At 29.8% G+C, this 23,966-nt stretch overlaps 1 protein-coding gene across 5 annotated transcripts in view; it reads right to left on the reverse strand.

Moving 5' to 3' along the window:
• LOC125068257 (POU domain, class 6, transcription factor 2) overlaps positions 1–23,966 on the reverse strand; it is a 143,208-nt gene that overhangs the window by 113,283 nt on the left and 5,959 nt on the right. For 4 of the 5 annotated variants that reach the window (XM_047677345.1, XM_047677347.1, XM_047677346.1 and 1 more), the window contains exon 3: positions 8,312–8,332. The exons of the other annotated variant lie outside the window; for it this stretch is intronic. The gene's annotated coding sequence lies outside the window, so the exon portion shown is untranslated. The remainder of the gene's footprint in view (positions 1–8,311; positions 8,333–23,966) is intronic. 5 annotated transcript variants of the gene reach the window in all.

Genomic DNA, 23,966 nt, shown 5'->3' on the forward strand with positions numbered 1-23,966 from the left:
CTTGAAAATTTAAAACAAGCCAAATAAAGCTCTCGATATTTAATAAGTAACGAATCGTCGATAGTCATCAAAAGCCGAGACTTATCCGCCTTGCGTTAACCTCGTGCGCCCAGGCGGTCAGGGGGGGACATTACAAATTAATAGCACAAAGACCGGCCGCAGATCGCCTGCGAAAATTTACAGGCACCAGACACTTATAGTGCACTGCAGACGATAAAGGCCGTGTACACGTATTATATATTAAGGTGTCGGCTATTTTGGCACTGGGTTATGTGTGTAAATTTGTGATGCTCAACACTTTGTGACTTAATCTTGACGCCACGCTGCGTCGTCACGAAATTACGACGCAAATGGGAAAATCTGAAATATTTCCTATAGAAGGTTATGTCACTTCTATATCTATATTATATTAACACGAGTCGGTTTTATTAAATACAGGAAATTAATATGGTCTTTTGTACCTGCAAAGATATCTTAAATGTGAATTTAAGTTCTGTTCTATTTCTACGACATATTAACGTTTACTGTAAGCGTGATGAGCGCATCTAAAACTACGATGTCTCGACGAGAAAGTTATAAGTCCAGTATGTTATGAATTTCTTAATACTATTCGCGGTATTACGTAGCGCTTGCAAGATTTTCAGATAGCCACACGGATAGTGAAATTGAATTCAAAATAAAATAAAAAAAATTACAATAGCTAAGAAGCTTTGTTAATATAATAAAATACGTATTTTATTATGATAGACTTACTACTAGCGATACTTTTGTTTATAGTTCGGTAAATTATTCGTAACAATAGATAAAACTGCACTCACGTCTTAGTTTTAAAAAGGGGTTCTCTGTTTGATATTTTAGAAAATAGATAGGCGGACGGGCACCTGAAGGGAAGTCATCAGCACCGCCTATAACAAACATTCCGTACATCGCCAATGCGCCACCAACCTAGGGTACCAAGATATTTTGAGTTCCCATGAGCCTGTAGTTACTCTGACTCACTCACCCTTCAAAAAGGAACACAACAATTCTAAGTGGTGTTGCTTGGCGGTATATACAGTAAGAGTAGTAGTAAGTAGTAAAAACTAACTCTGTCTATTACTCCCTCACGGCCAAACCACTGAACCGTATTTGATAAAATTTAGTAGCAAGCTTGACCCCCCAGGAAGGTCATAGGACATTTTTATGTACCTGATGACCAACCCCTAAAACGTGAAGTCGTGGGCGACAACTAGTCGACACACGCATCCAAATAATATCTAGTGTAAATCGATTTCCAACATCACACGAGGGAAATGAGTACGAGCTCTTAAAGAATTGCACCTCACATCTTGTACTGCTACCATTGTAGAAAATGGTTAGATTAAGAAATTCTCCATCAACAGGATAAGACGACTTGCCGGTATTATTAGAAGAGTTCCTCGGATCGCATTATTAAAGCAACCGAGTTCCGTACTCATTCAGTTAAAGATTTATCGGTGTCGTCTAGAATCCAAGAAAATATACATTTTGAGTTTATTTAGTTTTGTAGTTTATTATGAGCTTATTTGTGTATAGAATAAATAATTATTGATCGTTATGTGGAAATAAAATCAGCTTGCACATATTTCATAAAACGTGCTAGTATTCTAACTTCAGTTTTACGGGCATTTCGAATGCGGATTGAACTCGTAATAGCCACGTATAGGTATCAAACAAACGGAATAACGACGATCCATTAGTAAGGATCGCTGAATACTTAACCGAGATTATTTTAACAGTATACCCTTTTCGCTTAATGCTTTTTTCTGTTCGACTCGAATATCATTTGTCGAAGCTTTAACGAATGCCTCTCTACAAAAGTAAGCGGACAAATTGCTTCTAAAACAACAAAAGCCGACCGGAAAAATTCACAATCGTACCGAATCATTAATCTCAGAAACAAATGGAAATCGGCCGACATCTGCTATACTGCTCGAAAAAAAATATGCCCGCCATAGTCGACAGTTGTCACGTTATTCTCGACGGGATTAATTAGAAATGCGATTAAAAGCAAACAAAACAGGGAATGGTGAACTTAAATTAATGAAAAATTACCACCCTCCGCGAGCACTCGTCAACTCTTTTTTTTTTTAACGGGGTCGCTCCCGCGCATTAAGCGGCTTTAATTTGAATTCGAAATTAGAATTACGCGCGCTTTATAATTATTGTTTTTTTTTCGGCCAGCGACGGTTGATGTCTAATTCTAAAAACAGTTGATTATACAGCCATTATGTGTTTTTAATGCTATATATTTACGCGGCTTCCACGAATTTCAAATCATCAAAAGTCGAATGTATTATAAACGACTTCAATGTTTAATGACGGGTTTATTCATGTTACATGTACGCTTCTAATGTTCTTACTAACATAATGTTATAAGTGCGTAAAGCGTAATCCACTACGAAAATTGAATGTAACTTGTAGCATAGTTTCATCCTTATCATATCTATGTTTAACTTGTTAAAGAGACTGTATATATAAAGCTTTTATTTCAACAAAACGAACGCATCATATTAAATAACTCTTTCTCCTGATTTTTTTTCTAATGTTGGCTTTATAATAAATATATACCTAAACAGGCACCATAAAAAAACATAATGACGCACACGCACGATTTTACCGCGCAATTTAAATTTAGAACAATGCCGTTCGGAAATAATAAGTGATCGGGACACCCGAAGGGCAATGATGAGTGCTTTTGTACGTCGAGTGCGACGAGGGCTCTCTACGTACGCGCTTCGAGTTATCCAGAGAGATTTTTTTTTTTTAATTTTATATTTTTTCAGCGCAGTGACAATGTTTCGTAAAAAGTTTCAATTATTAATAAGGTTTAAATGAAGTGCGTTTTAATGTGAATCAATTAGTCTTCAATTATAAATACGTTTTGTATTATTTCCGAACGTAGAGGGCTACTTTATTTGAGATGCAATTACAATTAATTAGTATGAAAAACGTCGCTGTTGTAATGTAATTTTATTTTTAAAATTCATAATTTTTAATACATTCACTTGCAGTGCGTGCATTCCTTTGAAAGTTTTTTTATCTGCTTCGTGTGGAGATAAAAAATACGAAAAATTGCAGGGAATCATTTTTTGTTACGTACATATATAGCCCAGTTCAAATTCCGTATACAGTAATAATAGTGTTTTATATAGATAGTATTTTATACTGTTTCTTAATATAGTAATATTGTAAAAGTATTACATACACGCTAATTAGATTTTTATTCTTCGAAATATAAACTAATTAAGTGTCTTTAGAGGTTGTGTATACTTAAAAAACGAGTGGTATCATAGGGCACCTGGTTGCAACCAAGTTGCTTTCATTATATCTATAAGGAAAAGAGAATTTGAAAATATATAAATAAAAATAAAAAGAAATCCCATTAGAATTTATAAAATAAGAGTAAATAAGACCGTTTTTAAAAAACAGATAGAGAAAATGAGAGAGAATGGCAGCCTGGAGGGGAAATAACGGGTTTTCTTAAGTAACGATTTATGTCAATTGACTCTACTGTAAGTCGCGTAAAAGAAGTTCGTTCCAATAAAAACATTAATAAAAATCGCTCATAATATCAAGGACTATTAGTTTATTTTTATTATCTTAATAATCTGTTCCATATTTAAATAAAGAATAGTTCAGTTTTCAGATAAACAAAACTCAAAACATATTTACCGTTGCCAATTGAAAAAAGAAAAAACAAACCTTTCAGTGTGATAACGCAACTGTCAAAGTATTTTGATGGTAACTTGTTTTCGATTACATTATATGTTACCAAGAGATAACGTGTAAAGCTACGTCTCCACAAAAAGAAAAATGCTAGCTTTTCAGCATCGTGTAGTCACGCGTTATTGAAAGTGTCTGTGATAACTTTAAACTGTTAACAAAACAAGCCAAATTTTTATGTTATAGTTCATAACTTTATAAAGAATTACAAATAGTCAAACCGTTATATCCGCACCGATAAAGATACTAAAAATAAGGGACTGAATGATTACTCATTAATGTACACAAATTAAAAATAACTTTTCGAATATAGAATGCATATTCCTAACCCGCGGTAGATTGATAACTTATAAATTGACGTTACAAAACACGATAAATAAAGCGTTATTTCTTTCTATCTTTGTCTATATCCCTAATGGGTAAAAAGGACAAAACGATGTCCTTTGTTCATCTATTATCATAATAAACATCACTGTCACGTTCCTTTGAACTGTTTTAATAATAGTAATATAATAATAGTTTTGTAGCTGAAACAAAACTTTATTGCGAGAACATCAAGAGAACTAAATCGTAATGAAGGAAACGTGGTGTAAAATGTCCTAATGCGTGATTTATGACCGTATTACACGTTGCAATGGTACGTTCACGGAGCGGACACTAGTGTGTGTGCGGTAGGACATACTCCATCGGTTAACTAAATGTTATTTACATACTAATTGTTTGAAAAATGTTTTATTCAATTAGTACAAACACTTTATGTATACATATGTATATTGTTTTTGACGTAAAGGTTGTCGTTTACTTATAGATCTAGACTAACGAAGAGAACCTATTCTATATGAAATAAATATATATTTAATAAAATAAGTTTTTTGCAAATATAATCTAATTTGTGTTTTTTTGCTGTCGTTACTTTTAGTCACGCACACACAAGACATCTGCACGAGCGTCACTCATACTAATGCACGACACTAATAATATTTTTTCATGGAGAGGCGCGTCTTCGTACGTGTACAGACGAAAAACTAATAAAATATCTGTCCATTAAGTAAAATCATTTACAAATTGTTTTTATGTCGGTCAAATCTACAGACCGATTTAGTACTTTAATACAACATAGTTTCCGAGTTAGCGTTAGTAAAACCAATTTTTTTAGTGATAATTTTCCGTATATTTTTGTTATATATGCTGGGTTTGGTATTTAATCTTATATATATTTCATTTTTTACAGTTCAAATAATGAAAAAACTTTTAGCGTTGAATAACCCGTAGTTGATATTTATTATAATTTATTGTCACTTTTAGTTTTTAATGGTAGTCGTCTTATAACAAAAATCTATATTATCTCTGTCCATAATTATGGAAACACCTTAATTATATCCGACTCACATAAACTAATTACCTATTTTACGAGTGTATGTAAAACAGCCTTCCTAAGCTGCCGTGTTATAGCTATTTTATTGATGTGAACATGGCGCTATGAAGGCAAAGAATGTGTTTTTTAATATATCTGTGAAAATTACATTTTCAAATGTATATTTTTTAAACTGGCTTTCTCGTTTATACCAATATATAATAAAAGTGGGTTAAGACAGTAATTTTTTTTTAATATCTATTATATACTATTATATAAATTATTTTATGGGAATATGATATTATTTATCAGTGTTTATTGTGCAATGACGGTGTCGGCAGATTGTGCAGCACTCAACAAGCTGACAAGGTTTAATGTTGCATAGAGTAACATAAATATGAATACTATGATAAAATAAATAATAAATTAAAAAGGACAATTTTGACATTTCAGAATGTTGCCAGATAAATTATAAGTCGTCATATTGTCAACAATGATATTTATACTCACTAAAACCTCCTGTAGATCTCTGTGCATGCTTATTTAATGACGGATTAATGCTTCTAATATTCTAAGAATATTACACAGACAAAGGTATCATAAGATAAATGTAATACAAAGCCTTATGACAGTTCCAAATCACCTCACAACAACAGGCTATATATTCAACTAAGTATTCAATCTATATTCACATAGATAAAATAAATGTATGGTTTAATTAGCACATCGACTTAAATCGGTAAACTGTTTCATACGGGACAATTATGAAACTTATTTACTAGTGTACAATTTTCACGAACTGTTACCGAAATCCCCGCATTCCGCTCCATCACAAACGCGCTTTAAACACAAAATTAACCCCGCGAACATTTACAAATATCGGTCAATTAACCGGCGAGTGAGATAACAATTGAAATCGGTTTCACTTTCATCGAGGCCCGGTTAACGCGCTAAATATAATAATAGATCAGTAGATACATCAATGGTCCACCGTGTGTACTCTTTATTTTTGTTGCATAATAGCCTCTATCCTGACGTAGTAAGGGCCATGTTTTCGATTGTCTGTCCCGCCACTTTCAATTTCCGAACGTTGAAACAGATTAAATAAATGTTCGTATAGTCTGTTGACGCGAGCTTTGACCACATGTTTTGTTACGGAATACTTACTGGTTTTAATAAATAATAGACTAAAAGCACGCTTTGAATTGTTCAGATTCATCGGAATTGTTTGTTTTATTATCATTGTTGAGTTTAATTTTAATTGTTTTATTTTAAATGTTCGGTTACTTTGTAAAAGCATTTGTATGATCACTCTAAACTAAGTACTAATATAGTTTCGGATTGTTACGGCAATAAAAACAATATCGAATTCGAATATTATCCCCAAGCGATTGGATGAAAAAAAAATGCAAGAAACATGCTAGTGGATATTAAAAAATATTATGACTGTGAAGTTATTAAATGCACAATGTCTATATAAGCAATTTCGAATCGAGATGTTACAGGTTAAATTCAAATGTCACGTTACTAGTTCGGAACGTAAGTTCTACCAAGAAGAACGCCATGAAATTCAAAAGCTAATCTTTTTCTAAAATACAATGTACAAATAGGTAAGTAATATGTTACAATAAATAAAGTACATCAAATCGATAATATTGTCTTGTCTAACAATCATATTACATATATCGATTTAAACATAACATTTTAATTAATGAATTAACATAGTTAGTAATCTGCGAAATCTCATTACAGAAACGACCCCATTCTCCAGTAAAGATATATTGACTTTGATGAGTCGATAAATTCAATAGAATTTCTAGTGAATTAACATATATAAACATATGTACTTGATTGTTATAAAAAAACTATTATTATTATATAAAGATAGATTTTTTAAAAAAATACGTTCTTTCTTTTTTTTTTGTATCATTAAAGTGAATTATAAATTATTAAAACAAATCACGGTGACTTTAATGTAATACATTATTATCATCCTTAAACTCCTTAAATATATACAAATATGAATTAAAAATTACTGTATAAATCTTGACCGCGTGGATTAGTGGCAAGAATGCTAGCAGCCTTTTCCCGTAGAATGATTAAAATTAAAACATCATATGAGACAATATACGTAGCAACGAATATATACAATTTCCAAATTAAGCAAGGCGTTCATAATAAAATTGCAGATAGTAAATACAATTCCAATAAAAATCATGAATATTCTTAAATGCAGTCATGAACAAAATCTCACATAAAACTCAATTTACGTCCTACATTTACACGTTGCATTAAGCATTATTATTTGAAACAATAACGTAATTAATGTCCACAATAAAGCGGCAACACAAACGATATGAAAGCATTCGTGCTCCTCACTACCATCGAAAAGATTTTACGATTTATTCCACTAACATCTGTACATACACTACGTGTACAATCATAAAAATTGCTCATCCATAAACGTTCCTTATAATAATATAATTTTAAAGCCGATCATTCGATAATCAACTGTAAGTATTTCGTTTAGAGTTCATTTTTATGTTACGAATTAACGATTCATTAGTGATTTGAATGAAAGGGTTGGCAAATCCAACTTCTATTGTTAATAGTCACGCGTCAATGTATTAAATATAATTATGCGTTATTATATTACGTATAGAAATTATTATTATTGGAACTACTTGAATGTGAATAAGACTAAATCGTTGAACAAAGATTTATTTCAAAGGATTAGACTTGAATGATATATTCAATTTATTTTTAACAGTAAAAAAAAGATTAATGATTTAAATCATGTAAAGTTTCTTTTCAGTTCTGTAGAATCCACATTCCATGCTGAGAACTTTAGCTTTAACCGGTCTTGCTGTATTGCTATTTAAAAGTGTTCCTATTCGTACCTACTAAAATAAAGTTTATATTGTTTTTATGAATACACAGCATATAGATTTCAATAAACATTTAATATATTTTTTTTTTATTTATCTGTAAGTTAAAAGGATAAGAAAACGTTAGTAATATTTAAATAATAAATAAGTTGGTACTATAAATACTTTTTAAATTTAAATTGGTAACACTGATTTTGATTTATTTAACTGATTTGATCACGTTCTTACATATCCATTATTATCTTTGTTTCACCACAATCGGTTCAGTAATTTCTAGAGCACGTGCCTGCCTCCAGCGGATTAGTAATAAAAAAAAGAATCTTACTCTTATCCCATCGGTGATAACCTGACAACAAAAAATATTATATAGTTCTGACTTTTAAGGATTAATATCTTTAATTTTGCAATACATAAAATAATTATAAGTATAAATAAAAACAATCTTTAAAATTCGATATAACCAATAAATAGATTAAAAGATTCGTAACTGTAAGGTTTTCGTACTTCTTTTTTAGTTTTATATTATGGAGTTTGATAAAGAGTTTTTCTTATATATATATATTTTTTTTTTAATTCGTGTGTGATAGTCGAAGGCTTTAATTTTTTTTTTCTAAACTCTAATCGAGTACTGACATAGTTTATGTACTTCAATGCAAATTAGGTAATACTTGACTGCTTATATAAAATTTGATTAAATAAATAGATTTTTAATAATAAACACAAGACCAATATTAATCTCGAAATGTAAGTATTACGAAACGACTCATTCCTTAATACAATTATATTTACAATAAAAAAAGCGCGAAGAATGGACATCTTGTTATTTCAATTCTAATTATATTTAATGTGGTTGTTATTTTTTTGAGTTTTAATGCGCGCCCGCTATAAAAAGATAATCACAAAAATAATTGAAACGAAATAATAAAGGGAGTAAGAAAGGGGGGGTGGGGTGGCGATTAATGACAGGGGGAGGCGCGGGATAGTCAGCGCATTACGACCTAAATAATCAACATAATTACACTTTTTACCCCGGTTTCCCCTTAACTCTCTAAGTGCTAGTAGAAAGAAGCTATTCATTCACATTGGTTTTTTAAATGACAGTTTTATTTGATGTAGTTTTTAAAAGCAGACGCACAACGAAGATTTTCACGTTTCAGTATTCGATAAATATTAAATTATTAAAAATTATATCGATCGATAGTGTTATAAAATATATTCTTTCATATACAAATAATTTTAGGGTCTACTTAACTTTAAAAAAATGACGTATGAATAATGGCATTATTTATTTTCATAAAGTGTTAGTAAGATATTAAAAACCTCTAACTAATTTAATTTTAATTTCTAGTATATATCTACATCCATTTTTTTTAAATATCCTACATTGTTTAAAAATGTTTAATAGACGACATAGATGTAACACAATTGTATTTTACGTTTGTCAAGTTAACTGATTTCAAAAGATTAAAATAACAATATTAAGTTGTACAGACTGAGAGAAAAAATATTATTAATATTGATGATTCAATCTAATTATAAATAGTTAACACAAAATAATGCATGTATACTTGACGCGACACGTATTATTTATTATTATATTATGTTATTTGTATTATTATAGTATTTATAAATCGAATTAATAATTACAAATTATAAATTCCCAATAGATAGGGATTAACCCACATGACCGCATTAAATTAGCGTTATCAAAACTACGTTTTCCGTGTTACACGTTAGCGCCAAATGTACAAGAAATAAACCTTAGCGGTATGATTTCTTTTTTATTATTGAAGGAAGTCAAAGGAAAAGAAAATAGTGCCAAAAAACCCAACAGTTAAAAAACCTTTCTTTGATTTAATTACTAATTATAATATTTAAGCGAAAATAATAAACATAATAATTATGTTATTTCAATCAAAGTCCACTTTTTTATATGTATTTATTTCTTGTACTATTTTGCTTGAATGCATACACTTATAGAAATGAATTTTATACGATGTTATTTTGGTATATGTACCGTGTACACACATGTGCATTTAGTAAAAAGCGGTTATTTTAATATTACAAACAGACACTCCAATTTTATTATATGTATAGATATAGATTAAAATATTTATGTAACAATATTTTTAAATCAAACAGCACAAAGTCTTAACGTATTGTTCCAATAATAAAAAAAATATAAAAATACGATGCAATTATTTTTTAAAATGACAATAAATAGAAATAATAATAACTTATTAAAATATATGTATTGAGAGTGATTATTTTTAACACATAAGTACATAATTCCTAATTTCAATGGAAGAATGAGTCAAAAATGATCAAAGAACAAATTTAATAGTCTGTTGTGTTTTTGTTGTTGTTTTGATTTATTTTATGTCTAGATAGAAAGAAATAGCGGTCAACGGTTGGCTACTAGGTACCTAGTAGCCAACCAAAGCCACAGTAACACACACGTGTACCTAGTAGCCAACCAAAGCCACAGTAACGTAGTACGACGTTGGGAGAATATCAAGTATAGCTGTCACGCACACCAAGATAAAGTCGGTTCGTTTATTATCTTTTGTAGTAATAATCTCAGAAAATCTTAAATATATATATAGAGGTTGACATATATGCTTAAGATTAATAGACAAGATCACTGTTCATGAACATTTGCATGTGGTTTTTATACTATCTAATTCATAATATATTGACAGACAGAACATCTGCCTGTTTCTAATATGAAAATATATATTGATTAACATTAACAGGTTGTTAATTTGGTTTATATTTAAGTAGATCATATTTTTTTATTTGTCTAGTAACGTTATCTACATATTTAAAAATTATTCAACTGTAACCGTTATTCAATTCTTTTTTTTTCATATATTCTTAAGTTTGTGGGGTTGTGCTTAAATCATTTATAATATTCTATATTAAGAAGAAATTATGAAGACGAAGAATTGGTATATAATTAGAGATAATGAGACGCCATTCAAGTGTCCGTCTGCGGACTGAAGAAAACGATGAGAGATAGTTTGGAGCGTATAAATTTTACACGTAAAGTTTTTATTATGATAATAATATTATATAATTTTTTTTTAATAATAAATTAGAGCAGTCAAGTCCTATGTATGTAATAATTTCCTTATATTAATATCGCGATTGTAAACTAAGATTTATTTTTTAATTAGTATTTTTACGCTAGTTTTTCAAACAATGTAATTAAAAATTGATTACAAACCAATACGGTCAGCCCACGCCCTTTATTATCGGCTTCCGTATAGACGGAATTCCGTTACTTTTTTTTCCATCATACTTAAATCCTTTCAAAAGACAACAGCCTGGTATAGCCTGGTAACAAAACTTTTGGAACAAGTTTGGTTTTTTTTTTTTAATTCCATAGTATGACGTCACATTAACGAAAAATTTACTTGCATTTGCTACAGATTATATTATGTATAATTTTACAGAACCAGTAGTTTTTTAATATTTATACACAGTTTACATTTGCTATGTTGTGATTGGTTAAAATTGAACTTCAACAAATCAGACGATTGCTTAATTTTAATTCCATGCCAACGCTAATTTATACTATTTGTTATTGATATTAAGGAATATAAAAAAAACGCAAACATCAAAAACAATTTAAATAAGTCTATTAAGTACTTATAAAAAACAGTAACAAAAATAAACATTTATTCCAAAACTTTAATAATTAATATTTATTAAAATTTAAATAATAATTTTTAAATATGAAACCTTCTTATTAAGAACTTCGTAGCTCCACGTCCGTCTCCGACTGACTAAGACAGACCCAAAATGAATGGGTTTAATTCAGTTAAATTTTATATTAAGAGCCTGTATAATTTATAACTTCTACAATAATTGTATTTGGAGCTTAGGCTTATTTATTGGAGTTTGTATTAGAATATAATTGCCTTATTTCAATGCTTTAATCAATTTAAGGTTATGAATAGCTTTTATAATATTCGTTAATAATTGTTTTATATAAGATCAATTAACATTTGAAACAAAATAAACACAACATAGTATTATAAATCTGTTCTTATATATTTTACGTCGCTGCTACATTTTTTTAATACAAAACTACGGAAAAACAACTGTCTTAATTCTTATATACTTAAAATAGATTCTTTATATTTATTTGATGATACTGTGTTGTGCTATCCTGTAAGAAATCACTACGTATAATGTTGATAAGCGACTCGCGGTGATTTGCAACTATATGAGAAATCTCTTTAAAAACTATAAATATTATAAACAATATTGAGTATTACTGTCTATTATTTCACGATCGTGTTCTGCGGTGAGTTTCGAATTTATTTTTATGGAATAACTCCACTTCTTTTAATTGAGCCTGGACAACAGGACTTATAATTTACGTCAGGCATTACATAAAACCTTCTTATCTCCACGTTTATATGGATATTCAATATATAGGCATAGTTTAGTTTACTTAAGTTTACTATTATACCTAAGTTTGACAGTTGCACGAGTCTACTAAAGGGATATACCCAGAGGATCCTCAAATACATATATACGAACTTTTTAGTAATCAAGAATCGCTTTATAAATGAGTTCTGCATAAATATCGTGTCGTTTTATATTTATACTTTTTTTAGACGTACACAAAATAAAAGTCTATCAAAAACAATTATAAAAATCTTTGAAGAGATTTGAGAAACATATCCATAGAAGGAAAATACAGGTAACGATAAATGTACAATTATATGACACAAACGTATATAATATATATGCTGAGATGTATAGCTATATACTTGATTCATTTACTTTGCAAAAGCGGATCAAACAATTATTATCTACCTCATTTCATATAATATTTAGTTATTTATTTATGTAATAACTCATAATCAGTTTGAAAGTAGACACAATACTACGAAGTTAAGATTAATAATAATAATTTCAATAACGAACGATACATGAAAATGATCTCTATTAAGTATTGAATAAGATACTATTTGCTTCGTTACCTTTACCAATGTACACTCACCAAAACTAATTTTGATATCTTTAGATTTGCTCATGAAACTTATTAATACAATTATAATACATCGCTGTCTTAGTTAAGGAGTTTGTTATTCATTCTTTACTTAAGACGCATTGTAATTCGTGCTTAATGCTTTAAGACGGCATCGTTGCTTCGATAGTACAAGCCCCAGTCTTAACAAAAAAGCGTTACAAACGCAAACGAACGCCAACTTCTAATTAAAATGATTAACTTAATGGTTAAAGTCATTAGCGATTTTAATTTCAAATTGCATGTTTTTTTTATGTCCAAAATTACAACTCTTAAACAGTTTTACGTTTGGCAACATTTATTAAAGGTTCATTTAGTATGGAAAATGTTATTTAATGTTAATGAAATTGCAAAAGTATAAAATTAATATTAAAACGAAATTAATTTCCGCCTTTTTCTTGTTATTATTTTGTTTGAAAACTTCAATGAACTCGCCGTTTTGTTGTTTTCTCATATTACATAATAGTAATTAGGTAATAATACCTAAGTAGTAAGAATAAAAGGTATGTTATGCCCTTCTGCAATCACGTTAGCGTAGATTATATTTATTATCCTGGCAACATTTCATTTGGAATAAATATTAAATCCTAAGTTTACACGTATCCTAGCATTAACATCGCTGTTTCAGTAATATATATATTAATGACTGTTTTTTATTTTTGTCTTTGAATAAAGAATGACGCAAGTGCCATTACGAAACGAAAGTTTCCCGCCAAATTTAGTCCCTTAGTATTGTTTAGTCTGTGGCAGGGTAAAAGAAATAACGTATGAAAGTAAAGAAGTAACTTTCGTTTATATTTAAGTTAATTAACAACTTAAGAAATAATGAAATAAACTTAAATTTAAGTTTTATGTAATAATCAATACAACTGCGTAGAATTTTATTTTTTTATTAATTAATAAATGACAATTAATAATAAAAATATTTAAGTGATGTAACATATCTGACGTATCGGTTTTGTCCAATATGATGATAGTATATTTTGTATATTTTTTTTTTTTAATTATTTCTGAATTACTAAAAAAACCCAATTTCTTCTTATTCGTAAGAAGTAGACTAACAGCTTGTAAATGCCCGACTGCTGGGCAAGGGCTCCAAGCTCCTTCACATGCGCAACACCATCGCGGATGGATACATAGCTGTGAAACTATTGCATCCGAAATATGCAGGTTTCTTCGTGATATTTTCCTTCACCGCTCAAAATACATTACTTTGTTCGCGAATTTAACTTCAAATTGCATGTAACCCGCGATGTTAAGTCTGGATCGTACGTATTCTATCCACGGGGCCATGAATGTTTTATCTTTTTACAGCTTTTTGTGTTTCGTTCTAATAAAACTATTCTTTTTTAAACAATACCTCGTCTTTACTTCGAGCACTTTACATTACGTAGAACACTTAACCAGCTACCTTTGATAATCATTACAACGATCTGTACTCAACAATTTCCTTAGGTTAGTAAGATTTAAGTAGACTATTAACAGGAATTCGACATAATTTTACAAGATTATTCATTGTATTTGATATTGTGTTGTAATTATGAATTGATTTGGCTTTCAGAATTGACTTGGTAAAACATTTTTTGTTGACTTTCTTGAATGGTGAGTGAGTACGTAAATACAGAAACAAAGGACATCTTACATTTGATTGTCCGCACATTGATGTTGTAAAAACTCTTTTTTATTGTATAGGTAAGCGGGCAAATGAGTCACCTGATGGTAAATGGTAACCACCGCTCATAAGCAATGGCGCTGTATAAAATATTAACCATTCCTTACATTGCCAATACGCCAAAAACCTTGAGAAAGAAAAGGTTATGTCATTTGTGTCTGTAGTTATACTGGCTCACTCACCCTTCGAACTGGAAAAGAACAGTGCTGAGTACTGCTGTTTGGCGCTAGAATATCTGAGTGGGTGCCTACTGGGCTTACACGAAGCCCTACCACCTAATAAACTATGTATTTTAGTATGAGAATTTTATATTTCTTACAGTTCCAGTATCTATGGGCGTCGGTGACCATCATCAAGCTCATTTAGTCGTCTGCCTTCCTAAAATATATAAAAAAGCAGAATAAATAAAAGGTAGTTAATAGTTGAGTTTGTGTGCGTGGAAATGTATGTCTATATTATCATACAAAGGTCTACATAATACAAGTTGTCTATACAAATCACAGGAGTAAAAAAAATAAAATAAACCCTTTCTAATAAATTTACGCGATCTCATTGGTAGAGATCCTGAACATGATAATAATTATTGTGGATTCGCGAATTCGCGCTTTGAATGTAATCGGTACTTTAGAAGTAAATTTTTAGCCGATTTAAGGACGTTACGTAGAACAGTGTTGTATAAATAAAGTAATAATAACCAAGAAATATTTAAGGTACATATCAGAACTATTAGCAAATCACATGATATTTCATTTACAAATCTAAGTTTTGGAATTGTGGTTTTTTATTGTTAATTATTTTACATACTTTTATCAAACGTTAACACTGAATTAAAACGAGAACACATACCATACTATCAAATTGCATTTCGATACGTATAATGCGTTTGATGTCATCATAATATATTGTCCGTTAATGAGCTATTAATTACTTAATTACCCTGTTATCGTAATAAACACCTTAATTAGAAGTTAATTTGGTAGCACGTCATATACAAATGTTTACAGACCATATCGTTTAATGGTCTTAAACTCTCTATGGTTGTAGTTTTATTTTTGTACAATTTAACGATGTTCGAATGCCTTGTTTTTATTCAAGTGTGGAGCCTCAGTTTGTTGACCGTCTGGTTTAGTGGCAATGATTCAATGTTGTCAAATATATAATTTTACAAACGCTTTCTTAATATATAACCTTATATCTTTATTTTATTTTTTTTAAATAATAATAAGTCTATTTTAAAACAACTATATTTATTATAACATTTAATAAAATAAGGCTTCACATCTGTCACCTGGCATAGTATTGGCAAAAAACGACAGACTACTACAGACTTATAACTATATCCACTTTCTGATATTTCACGATCGTGTTCCACGGTGTTTCGAGTTTTTTCTCATAGTATACCTAACCTGTACTAAGTAAAGCTTAAACAGCGGAAGCTTTGAAACTCACAGAGGCACTTGTTCCGATGCTGAAGCCGATGCTCTGTACTTAAACATCAAGCATTTTTAATGTAATGTTAAAATGTTACAATTATAAGTTACAAAGGTCAAACAGACCAAGAGATGTAAAGCTTAAGTTGTTACAACTTATAGCTATGAATAAATGCATCAAGACTATTTTTTCCACGACGTTTCATTAACTATGATCGTTTGTTTCACAAGTTTGTTCCAGTCGGGGCATCGTGAGTATGCTTTATTGTATCTTTAAAATATTGCCTTATCCTATTTATCAAATAGTAATACTTAGTATTGTTGTGTTCTATTTGTAGGGGGTGTGAGTAACCAAGGTTGGCGGCGCATTGGCGATATAAGAAATGGTTAATACTTTTTACAGCCCTAATGTCTATGGGCAGTGGTGACTTGTTTCCAATGTGTGGCACACTTGCAAATAATAAGAAATTTGAGTCATTTTATTGTTATTAGTGAGGTAAAAATTACAGGGTTCTCTATATATAATTTAATGTAAACCTACTATAAAATCTACTAATGTAGTTTTTGTGTGAAATCTTTACATGAAAAATATTACATCAACCGTCTGACTAGTACGAATGTGTTTCTGTTCTACTTTAACACCTGCATTTAATCTAGATATACAAATGCATAACCGCTTAGATATCTCATTAAGACTATAATTGTACTTTCTAAACGTAAAATAAGCACTAATATAAACAAATTTCGTAATAATATGCATTATTACGAAAAAACGTTAACGTATAATGTAATGGGATTATAACTCCAAATTCTTGACTTAAACTTTGAGAATATCGTAATAAGGAATTTAAAAAAAAAATTGTGTCAGAAAAATTTTACTATAACGTATAAGAAACCTTTTTATATATGTACCTTTTTAAATACCTATTTATATACAAGCTGCGTCTCCAATAGAATAGTTAGCAACTTTAGTGTTGACACAAAAAGTTGGTTCCTGTTGACGAATTTGAAAACACTGACGAACAAAGTAATGGCCAAATATCTCAGAAAATTTCAAAAATCGAAACTCGTTTTTAAAAAATAGTAAAAGTATAAAGTAAGCCACGGTAATAACGACTTCGCCGAGACGCAATTTGAGATCATTTAAAAGTCATTCGTTCTAAAATATCTATTTAAATCTTAATTATCGTAATATACTTATGTACTTAACGGGCAACAGTAAATAAGTCATAAAAAAAATTAAATTTTGATTACGACATTGCCTGGAAATAAAAACATTAAATAACAGAAACATATTACGTATAACACGTCAACGAAGATTTGTATACATATTATTATGTTTATATATATAACGATAATTCAACAATAACATTCAATGTTGATCGAGCGAAACCTCACTAAGACATAATTCTTATAAACACTAACCATCATACCCACGAAGTGATTCTAAAGCAATATAATGACGCAAATTATTTTAATAAATAAAACGCTTTGGAAAATAACGTTAAAATACACTTGCACGACCTCGCGGCACCTTAATTAGTATGAGATAAAGAAATATTATATTATACTTTATTACTGTTTAATAGCGGTCGTAAAGCATAAAATATTCAAAAGTTGATATTCTCCTTTATTCCAAGACTCAGAGATAACAATATTTCATATATTAGACATATTTAAATGCAATAATTAGCGTCTGATGGTGCACTTATGATAAAGCATTCGTATATAAACGTACAACGTTTTTTTTTTTTATTTGCATATACTATGATGAGTGTCCTTGAAATTATTTTTTCTTAACGAAATCAACGAAAAAGGTCTAGGCCGTATGTGTGCGGCATGCGGCGGTATTTTTTTAAGACAATACATAACCGATTTTTATATCTCTTTCACCGTATCGTTTACTTTATATGTTTTGCAAGATTTTAGTTTTTAAAATAGCAACTCTTTTATTAGACCGAGATATTGTGTTAATTAATTTCATTGAGTGATGAAGTCAATTAATTGAAATAATATTTCGGTAAAGTTTTGAATTATATCGCATTTACACGCTTATTTTACAAACAAATACGTAATATATTATATTTATATATATGTAATACATACATCAATTGTATATACGGAAGAGTCAAATCTAAGGGCGGTCCCTGACCGGAAGAATTTGCTAGTATTGTTACAAAAGATATTCTTTAAGAAAAATCTTGAATCTCACCGCAGAACACGAGAGTTAAATATCAAATGCGATAAGCGATATTGACAATAATAATTTTAAAGACACATGTATCAAATTGGCGTAGGTACTATAAGTGAGTTGACAATTCCATGCACCCGCGATACGATGCGAATTCTTACAGAATCGCACAGCAGATTCGAGCACTGCATACGTGAGTGAATAATACCTGAATCTATAATGTTACAATTTAACACATTGATAAACGACTCACGAGAAAACAGGCAAATGTTCAAAATTGAAGGTTAAATTGTTTCATTACAGACGAATGCTCGGAAACGCTCGGTGTGGGACCGCCTTTACAATTGAATTTTAAACCAGTACCACAAAACAGTTTGATGTGAAATTTTCTACACACTTTTACTACTGAAGACAAAACAATAATTGAATTACTAATTATTTCTTGTGCATATATAAAATAAATGCTTATTGTTGTTTTAAAAGACGTTATTTAAGTTGGCAAATGTATTTGTCATGGAAAAAAATGCTTGAATAAGACACTGACAATCAATCCCGTATAATTGAAAATATAAAGATGTAATCGACTTTAAAAATGGACTTTCAAAAAATCGATTTAGACTATCTTTTCGAGTTGTGGTCTCATTTCGATATCACTGGTTACATTAGTATTAATTTGAAGCATACATTCAGGAACATTTTTAAGTCGTTTTTTTTTGTTTGAAATAAAATTATTATAATTATTTACAAGATGTGATTTCGAATCGGGAACCCGTGGGAAATAAGCAGCTTGGTTCAACATTTCATCACCTCTGTTAAATATATTATGTAATGAAAATAAAAGGAAGCGACCTCTTGTAATGATTGTCTAAACCTGCCCCCCATTTATAGTTGTAAATTTAACCAATTTAAAATCGAGTGCCTTCTTCCGCGTAGTTAGCTAATTGTAACATCGAATTACAATACGTACTAAATTAAAATTACCATGGGGGCTTTTTATCCTATTCATCTTAACAAAAACGTTAATTTTGTTAAGTGAATAAATTCATCAAAGGTTTTATTTATATTAAACGATGTGTTTGAATGTGAAGTATAGTTTTGAGATTTGTCATAAGTCCCAGTATAATAGTAGTACAAGGATATAAAGACGTTGTGCATGGGCCCATCTTTCCTCCATATTAGTAATATAAAAGAGTGCATCTATATTTGCGGTGTTGCTGGCTAACCGATTATACAGAAAATAAGGTCAAACAATTACTTGAGTTTTCTTTCACGGTGATTTAATTAAAATTTATTAAAACACAATAAGGAAACAGAAATTTGTCATATATAATACTGATTGCCTTTTCCCACCGAATAAGTTCCAAACCTTTTTCGTACGAGAGACCTTTGGCCAACCTTGAACATTGTCCATCAACTATCATTTGAGCAGCGTGGTGGAATAAGCTCCAAGCCTTTTCCGACGAAAGATGTCCTATGCCCAAACTTGGGAATTTACGAGCTGCTACGTTTCCCAATACTTTGAAAATCAGAGCTAATTAGGTCAAAAAGTTGTACCAGTCCTAGATAGAACTTACATTTAACATTTTGTTAAAACTGTTTAAACTTAGTGTAATCGTTAAATAAAGTGAAGTTTAAAAAAGCAAATATTGGCGTAATTAAAAAGCCAATGCACTTAGCTTAATTGAAAATACAAAACACTCTATTACAACCAAGGTCGCTCCGAATGTAGAGACAGCAACACAAATATTAAGATATATTTTATTTTATTTCTGTTAAAAATAATTTAAAAAATGTGCTTTTAAAAACTTTTTTTGTTGTCTTCATATACTTTTATGTATTAGATTTAATGCAAGATATAACGGTAACGTTTCGTTACCATGACACAAAATTGATTAAACTGAATTTACATTTACTTCATCTAGTATATACTTAAGTTATCAACCAATTTTAGTTATTACTTTCTATCTTAAGTACAAGTTATCAATAAAGTCAGTATTACAATTTATTACTAAACCAGCTTCTAGTTTTTATGTCAATTATCGCTCCAGGTGATGGGACTCGGATACTCGCGAACCGCAGTTACGGCTCCAACGCATGTGGCAAACTGAACTAGTAATTACTGTGCACTAGTTTGATTAAAATAATTATTTTTATAAGACATATTTATTATTTAATCGCATATATTAATAAAAATCTATATAAAAAAATCTTATTAACACTTTTTTATTTGCACAGAAATTAATTTTTATGTATTAAATTTGTTTTTAATAAAAAGACTATAACCATTATTTAAATTAAGTAATTTGTCTTTTTTATTATTATTTACATCTACAAATATGAGATAATGTTAGATAATAATTGTAAAGATAATTATAATTGAATTTTATAAAATATAACATTAGTGTTATCTTTTTTGCAGACCGTACCGCCCGAGGCGACGTTCAACACTGCGCGGGCCACGTCGGGAAACGAATTAGCAAAAACTGTATGCACTATTACTTGTATCCATTGCAATATTTATTGTTTTACAGGTGAATTTTTTGCATATTTAGACTTTGTTTTTGTATCGTAATTTAGTTTTATTATTTTCGTTCTATTTTCAGAAATAAATTATTACAAATTGCTTCTATTGTTTTTTAATAACAGAATGTGTAGCGTTTATTAAATACCTGTTTAATTAAACTGGGATCACGTGTTACTTTCTTTCAGACGTTAATGTCACACCTCAATATCCTTAATAATATCATTTGTTTAACTTTCATTCTATTTTCAAAATAAAATTCCAATTACAAAAGAAGACATTGAACATTAAATTTGCATTTAAGTTTTCTTTACACTTCGGTTATATGTTTTTTTTTTGGAAGGCAAAAACGTTAAGACTGCAAGTTGCCACAAGCGTACGAGTGAATCATCTAATTTCGAATTAATTAAAAATCCTTGGATTAAAGTAAAATAGGGTATCGTAAAAACATAATTATGCACGCGCTAAATCGATCCCATTCATCAACGTCACCACGTTAATGCTATTTTCATCGAAAAGTAGACTCTGGCGTTTTCAGACGATTCGCGAGCAATCCCACCGTCCCTAATAACAGTATCCGAATGAAGGGTTGGGAGAGCGATTCGAATTTTAATGAAATATTTGATTTATACGCGCCGTGAACATCAGGTAGCTTATTATAAGGATATATCATTAAACATTACCTATATAATTAAGTTCCGACTTAGCCTCGAGCTACCCCAATTTAACCGGCATATAATTTTAATAAAATTGCCTGCCGTCCGATGAATAAAAAAAAAATAAAAAAAATTATAACACATCTGATTGATGTATTATTTGGTAATTTATTGTCTGTAATTACATCGTGTAATAGTTGATAATGCGGCGGTGTGGGAAGGATTTATTAGTATTTATTAAAGTATGAATTATCGTATAATTACTGGGATGGAAGCTTCCAAACTAAACAGAGCGGTTGTGTTAGGGATTTATGAGCGGTTCTCGGAGGCGATCTAATCGTGTCGGTTGCGATGTAGTGTGGCGGCTGGATACTCATCTATATAAACAATTATTCTTAACAACTCTGAATTTGGCTAATAGTAGTAACGAAACGCTAACGTCATTCTAGGATCATGAGTCATTTTTATATAATACGGATTATTCACTTCTAAGATCGATTTTTAAATATTTTGAATTTCAATTTTCTTATGTCAAAACATACGCTCGAAATGTAACGGATTATCTTTTTTTTTTGATTATTTCATCAATTACAATTCAATAAAAATATCAATCGTTATCAATAAAATGATATCAACTGTTTTTTTTTTTTTTTTTAATTATTCTTTTTCTGTCAATGGAGACAATGATTAGTGATGTCAATATTGTATAGCATATACTAAACTTTCATAGAAAAAAACGTAGTGTTCTATTTTTAAATCGGTTAATCGAAGATTGTGTCAAGTGTACAATCTATTATCGTTGTATTATGCTTGACATCCAATTAGGTGGATGCTTAGAGGCATTTTAATTGCATTAGATTCTCGTTCAAAGACACTCGTAGGGGAACATGTTACCACAACGTACCGCATTTATTGTGATATTTTTTGAGAAAACCAGAAGAAGAACTAACGAAGAAGAATAAGGAGTCCAGGCATAATATGATGTTTTGTGTTAAGTTTACGTGGTTTAATTGCTATACTATGCATGTATTTGGTGATTTAATGTTTATGTTTTGTCACTCTCTCACATCCTTACAGTTCCAGAGAGTGAAAGAGTAAAAGTTTCTTATTACGGCAATGTCTACGGACAACCATGGTCACATACCATTAAGTGGTTGTTGTGTATTGAATAAAGAAAGTGTTTAGTTATTTTTATTGGAAAATTTTGTAAGTGTAACTATATAAAATAAGCTTTTGCCCAACAGTGGGATTTACAAGGCATTATTCCTATATATATATAGATACTATACAAAGTCTTTCTTATTAATTATCAAAATGTATGGATGCCGATACTAATGTTTAGTTACAAGCGTTCTTAATGTTAACTAAAAGGAAAATAATAATTTGTATCGTCTACAAATTTCTATAGGAATAGACCTGAATAGAAACTCATTTTAATCCCTAAAATTACACCGTTCAAATTTAATAGTTGAATTGTTTTAACAATAAACACTTCACTCGAAGCGTCGTGATTTATACTTATTGTAATATTTTTATGAACAAACAAACTAAGATCAATTTTTATAGCTTCGAAGGCCCTTTTAACTATTATAGGAACGATAACCGGAGATTAAGTTGAAATACTTCACAGATGTTCCACTATCATTATCGTGCGTTTAATTTATGCATTGACAGTATAATCACCGTTAACATGTGTGTTCTTTGAATTTCACTACCGTTAACAAAAAAATATTTTTTTTTAAAGTGATTTTTATTTTTATTTGTAATAAATTTATTTTTGTTCATCATTACCGAATGTATAATTAAATTTTAAATATCATATGTATTGAGTTTAAATGGGCAGTAATATGAAAAAAATTAAAATGGTACAGTGATAATATTGCTGAACAGAGAACTGAGAACAGTTTAAGGATGGTTTTTGATAAGCATTCGTATAAAATGATAAATTTGTCACTAAGAGCTATAAACTAATTTCTAACTATATAAACAGAATCAACGTATCTTTTACCTAGACAACCTATTATACAAAATTTTAAATGAAAAATATTGCAATAAAAATTATTATTTCATAAATAGAACTATTTTATTATAAATCGAATATGTCTTCTTGTATAATGTCAAGTACTTGGCAATTTAAAGATGAACTTATATTTTAGACGCTGGTGTCATTCCGGATAGCGAGGCTTAGTTTGAGGACGTATCAGCTTTCACGTTATACGAAGTGTGCCACGTAATAGTTATTAATTGCCATAATCAAATATTTCATCAATAAAGCAATGTCGTTATATATTAAATCATAGCCACTTGTATGAACATTGAACATTCTCGTTTTGGAAATGGAGTTCGTTAGTTCAAGAACGCGAAGGATAATATGTTACTAGCTAGAAGACGTTCCAGACTGTACATATAATCATTTTATATAATTCTAAATTTAAATCGGTTGATCATAAAAAAAAAGTTGTC

The sequence above is a fragment of the Vanessa atalanta genome, chromosome 13 (assembly GCF_905147765.1).
Source record: "Vanessa atalanta chromosome 13, ilVanAtal1.2, whole genome shotgun sequence".
Taxonomy (NCBI): Eukaryota; Metazoa; Arthropoda; class Insecta; order Lepidoptera; family Nymphalidae; genus Vanessa; species Vanessa atalanta.